This window comes from Sceloporus undulatus, chromosome 1 (assembly GCF_019175285.1).
Source record: "Sceloporus undulatus isolate JIND9_A2432 ecotype Alabama chromosome 1, SceUnd_v1.1, whole genome shotgun sequence".
Classification (NCBI taxonomy): domain Eukaryota; kingdom Metazoa; phylum Chordata; class Lepidosauria; order Squamata; family Phrynosomatidae; genus Sceloporus; species Sceloporus undulatus.
Genome location: NC_056522.1, coordinates 137,181,251 through 137,187,014, shown reverse-complemented (window position 1 = coordinate 137,187,014; position 5,764 = coordinate 137,181,251).

The following is a 5,764-nucleotide window of genomic DNA, read 5'->3' as shown; positions in this document are numbered from 1 at the left end:
GGACACCAAAATCCATGGATGCTCAGGTCCCATTTTATTCAATGGCACAGTAAAATGGTGTCCTTTATATAAAATAGCAAAATCAAGGTTTGCTTTATGGAATTTATATCTTTTCTTTTAATGTTTTCCAACTGTGGATGGTTGAATCTGTGGATTAAAAAATCCACGGATACAGAGGGCTGACAGCATGCAGGATTTTTAAAGTAAATAAAGTAATAAAAACTCATCTTGTACATTTTGCATTCTTTGAAAATGTATAATAAAATCAGAAATTCACAAAATAGTTGATGGAAGGCTTTGGTACTGCTGTGGATCAAGCTTGCATGTTGGTGCTTCAATGTGAGCATCCTTACCATGGGAACCCTTTCCTTTGCTTACTGGGATGCAATGTAGGTGGGGAGAGCTTGTGGTAGTAACATAGTAGGACCTCTGTTTGGCAATATGTGTTGCCATGTATTCTGTGTGTACAGCATCCAGACATGAAAAACATGAACAAAAAGGAAATGAATTTCAAGCTTAAGCTCCCTTATTTTTTATCAGATGAGTCTCAGAAAGGCAGGGAGGATTGATAGTGAAGAAGCCACTAGCCAGTGAGATAGGCTGCAGTCAGCAAAAGGTATTGAGGAAAGGCCTGTTGCAACTCGAAATTATTTCTTGAAGGTGGGGAAAATGTTGGGATTTCCTGGGCAATTATTTCAGGTTTTAAATGAGTGGTTGTTGGGTAGGGACACCAGTTCCATGAGGTTTTAGAGTTTGAAAAGGAGATTTTGCTACTTCTGCATTGGTGGGATTCTTCTCCTTGACTAATGAATAATCAAATGTTTTTTTTACTGCTGGACCATCATTGAAGTCCCATTGATCTTTTGATTTGTTTCATGTCATATACATCTTACCACTTGCTTGCTTGCTTACAAAACAAAGACATTTTCAGAAGCAAAGTGACATTTCTGTTTATCTGTTCTCCCCATCTATGTTTGGGAGGGACTGCATCTTTAGTTAATGTTGCTAATGAAAACTCCAAACTGGTTAAAATTCCTTATAAAGTAGGCATTCTATTAGTATACCTTTTGCATTGTGCTCACAGGTACATTTAAAAAAAGAAAAAGAAAACCAGATTTAGTAAATATCAGTTGCCGAAATGGAGTGAAGCTATTTGCCTTTTCCATAAGCTATGGTATGCAATGAATATGTAAAATGCAAGTGCTTTGGATCCCAAAGGATTATTTTTATTCACAAACATGATTATATGCCAGATATGGGAAGTTGGTCCTAAAAAAGCATAAATACTTTATTTTGAGAAGCAGACATATTTAGCCGTGAAATAAGTGGCTGCAATTCCCAACAGAGACCACATTTCTTTTCCTCCTGGTGACAGACGAGGGTTATGTTTTGAGCTCTTTTGTAATTACTTCTGAGTAATTTGGATAGTCGCTATAGCCCCTTTACTCAGCAGGAGATGATTAACCTCTTTTTAACTTCCCTGATAGAAGAGGATGAATTGGTTCAATAGAATTATTTTCCCACCATTCTTTTCATGAATCGATTATAAAGAAAAGACCAGGCTTTGAAGATGAATAAATGTTCTCCGTAGTGAAATGTCAAGCATTTAAATTTAAAAATAAAATAAGATGGATTCCGCCAAATGTTGCAGACTGTTACATACAGGCCAGGAATATCAATGCCTATTCATTGGCTGGACTGTATTGGAAAGGACAACCAAAATCTTAGGAAGTACCAGAAGGGAGTGAAGCTGGGTGGGATGTGGTGAGAGAAGAGACAGATGATAGTTTCTACCAAAGGTTGATGGTAATGAACAATTGAGGTCCCTTAACATATAGTGCACTTCATCTATGACAAACAGGTTTTAACCACTTCAAAAACCAAGAAAACAGTTAATTGAAGGAATTGATTATTTCAGCAAGAAAGAATTAAATTGATTAATAGAAACAAGAAGACAGAAATAAGAAATAAGAAGTTAATGAAATTAACAAATTATGAGGGGTGGTTTAGGGAGCTGGGTATGCTTAGCCTGGAGAAGAGAAGGTTAAGAGGTGATACGATAGGCCTGTTTAAATATTTGAAGGGATGACATATTGAAGAAGGAGCAAGCTTATTTTCTGCTGCTCTAGAGACTAGGGCATGGAACAATGGCTTCAAACTACAGGAAAAGAGATTCCACATCAACATTAGAAGGTAAGAACTGCTCTACAGTTAAATGTGCTGTCTTGGAGTGCGGTGGCATGCTTTGCTTGTGTCTTCCTGCATGACAGGGGGTTCAACTGGATGGCCTTGTGGTCTCTTCCAACTGTATGATTTTTAGAAAGAAAGAAAGAAAGAAAGAAAGTAAAATGGAGCTCAAAAGTCTTACTCTCAGGTAATTGGGCATAGGATGACAGCATCAGTCTTATTGGCCACATCATAAGAAGGCATCACTAAAAATGATGCTAGGAAATGTTAAGGGAAGTAGAAAGAGAGGAAGACAGCACACTATAGACTCTGTCAGAAAGCCCATGAGCCTGAGCGTTGTTAGAATATCTAGATTTATTAAATTTTGGAGTGTGTGGACTTCACTCTGACCTCAAACTGGCTTCCTAGTGGAGCCACCATTTCTCCGAAGTGAGGAGACCAGGTTGGCAACTTGCAAGGGAGGGGGCAGGAGCCCTAGGAATAATACACTTGGAAATTCCTCACAGGAAGTTTGGGAGTTGCTAAATGGAGAACCCATCACCTCCAAAACCAACACAATGCAGACTGTTTGTTTTCAGCCTCACACTTGATGGGCCAGTGATCCAATCAGCGACCCACTCATCTATCTGTTTGTCTTCCCTCAGTTGTGTCAGACCCAACTGCATTGACCAGGCTATTCTCCACCTGGGCTTAACAAAGCCCAGGCAATTAAACACCGTTGTCTCTTGGCTTCAGCCAAACCATTAAGCTCATTGCTAGAGGCTAGATTTTGCCTATAAGAACCCCTAGATTTGTTCACTCAGGTGTGCTATTTTCAGAATACAGCTTGGCTCCATGTCAGACTGGACTCTGATTTTAGCTCCCTTGGCCATTTCCCCCCACGTTCCTGCGGCCATGTCTCTTCCATCATTCACATCTGCATTGGACTCCCAGAGAAGCCTTCTGAAGTGAGTACTGCCCATAGTACCGCCTCTCTCAATCTATACGCACAAATATTTGGACTTTAATTGGAGCAGTCTGTCTCAGCGTCATCTTTTAAGGGATTATTTGGCCCTTTGGTATACACTAAGGAACATGGTCTTGCGAGGGCATTGTTAACCCTCCCTCTTGGCAATTTGAGCTAATTAAGAAATTCCCCTAATTAGAGACTTCCTAACAGCATGCATCCTAAGCAGAGTGATTGAGCATAGGGGGACCTGGATATGTCTCATTTACAAGGTTGCTATGAGTCAAGGCCAAGGGCAGTTAACAACAACAACAAGCACTCCTGTTGAGCAGTGTAGACTTATGAGTAACTCTGAAGTGGCAAGAGCAGGTGACACACATTTTAGTAAGCTGGTACTTTGGTGACAAGAAGTAATTCCATTTTAAAAAGAGGGCAAATTAGCAAAACAAGGTAATGTTCTGTTCAGCCAGCTCTTCCTCTCTCCAACATTGTCATTTGCATACCTTGCCATTCAAGCTACCTGCTGCCACTCCCCAAAGATTGCTTCCAGATTAATGACTGTTTAAGAACTTAAAAACATTTTCACCAGGATGGATTAATCATTAGTCAGCTCCGGCATCCTGTCAGCAGCAGCAGCAGCAGCAGCCGGAAGTGCAGAACAGAACCCAGGATGAAATTTGATCCCCTCTGTCATTGGCACAAAACATCCTGCCTTTTGAATTTTGGATCCAGAATCCTGGTTATTAGAGCTCATTTTTCAACTGTACAGCTTCACGTGACACCAACCTTCAGGCAGCAGAAGATACAACTGGGAAAATGCAAAACTTGCAAACATTCCTTTTTGTACTATAGCACCCTGACAGAGGGCCTTCCAAATATGATGGTTAAAAATCATCTAAAAATAATAATGGTCATGGTTCCCTCCTCAGCCAATAAAGAATTGTGGAGCAGTGGCATCACTAGGGGGTGTGGTGGTGCAGACCACACTGGGTGACACCCTGGGGGGTTCACTTTGTGGCATAGTACACCAGGGTAGGGTGGGGTGGGGGGGGGGGGTGGGGGTGACTGCTGCCACCGCCTTTTGGGTCACATGCAGCCATAGCCATGAGAAACTCAGAAGGCTGGGAGGGGGGCAGGTGGTGGCTGCTTTCCAGGCCCTGCACAGTAATGGCCATGCAGGATTCAGAAGGCTGAGGGGGCTGCTGAGAGGGCCATGCGCTCTCTCTACACTGCTACAACAGCAACGAGGTGGGTGGAGTGCCCTTTTGTCCCTGCACCTGGTGATACCCCAGATGAGGATGCCACTGCTGTGGAGCATGTTCATGGATTAAAAGTACCTACAGAACAAGATGTGAGACAACAAAATATTGCAGAGGGGAATAGTGCTGTGTGCATTTCTAGCTATTCCACCCCATTCCCTTCCCCATCTGTTTTTCCAGTTTCTCCCCCAGCTCCCATTCAGCATTCTAGGAACATGTACAGATCTTTGGGGGAATGTTTGGTGCGGAGGGAGGCTCCTCCTTAGGCGTTTACTAAAAGACTTTTTGTATTTCTGCAACCCTTCATATTCCGTGAAACATGCTGAACCCTCCTCCCCTTTGTGTGTTAGTGTTTAGGTTTTGGCAGCATATAAACCATGACACTTGCAGTTTGAACATGAGAGAGAAAATCAAGAGCCTTGCGGCACCTTAAAAGACTGTCATGTTTTATCTGGGATAAGCATTTGCACTTGATGTTCCTTTCACTGCTACCCTTTCTGGAAGTCAGAAAGAAAGTAAATGATAAAGGTTTTCTTTATGCCAAGACGAAACTGGAGTGTAATGACTGTTGCCTTCATACCCCACTTGGTGGCTTCCCAGAAGTATCTAAACAGGCTACATTGTAAGGAGATGGCTGGATTAGAATCCTGGATTAGATTTGTTAGTTTAATCTAGAAACAATCTTCTGACATTCTCTTGACCATTCATAGGAGCCTAAACTACAAATCCCAAAATGCAACAGGAGGTAGGCACAGCATTTAAACCGGCCTAGTCCCGTTTTAAAAGTGTAAAGCAATAAACCCCACAGTTGGCATCATCAAAGCAGAGTTTAATTTTTTTAAAAATCTTTTGGGTGCTACATCTTGCAGAAGGCCCCAGCCAGCATATAATGCAAGCTTAGTCCCCCAAAGGTAACATTTCCATGAATCAAGAAAGAGAGGCGCTGGATCATATGGAATTTTCTCTACTGAGATGCTACTCTCCAACTGTTTTATAATATAAGACTATACAAGTCTTCTTAAAAAGACTTGTATAGGGCTTGCTCACTGAAGTCAGTGGGACTTTCTTCAAAACCAGGATATTTAGGATTATGCTAAACGAAGGGCAGAGTATGGGTTTTCACATGTCAACCCCCAGCAATGAGCCGGTGTAGTCACTGAGGAAAGAAATGTTATAACTTGCAACATAACAACTTTTGCGGGGCCTATGGCCCTGTGCTCCTCCCACTGAGGTACAGCATCTGGATTAAATGGAAAGCAGAGGTGCATCTATACTGGCAGGAAAATTCAGCTTATCTTTTGGTTACCACAATTGTCAGCAAATACATAGTCTTCTCTTTGGAACATTTCAAGAAAGAATGTCCAACTCTTCA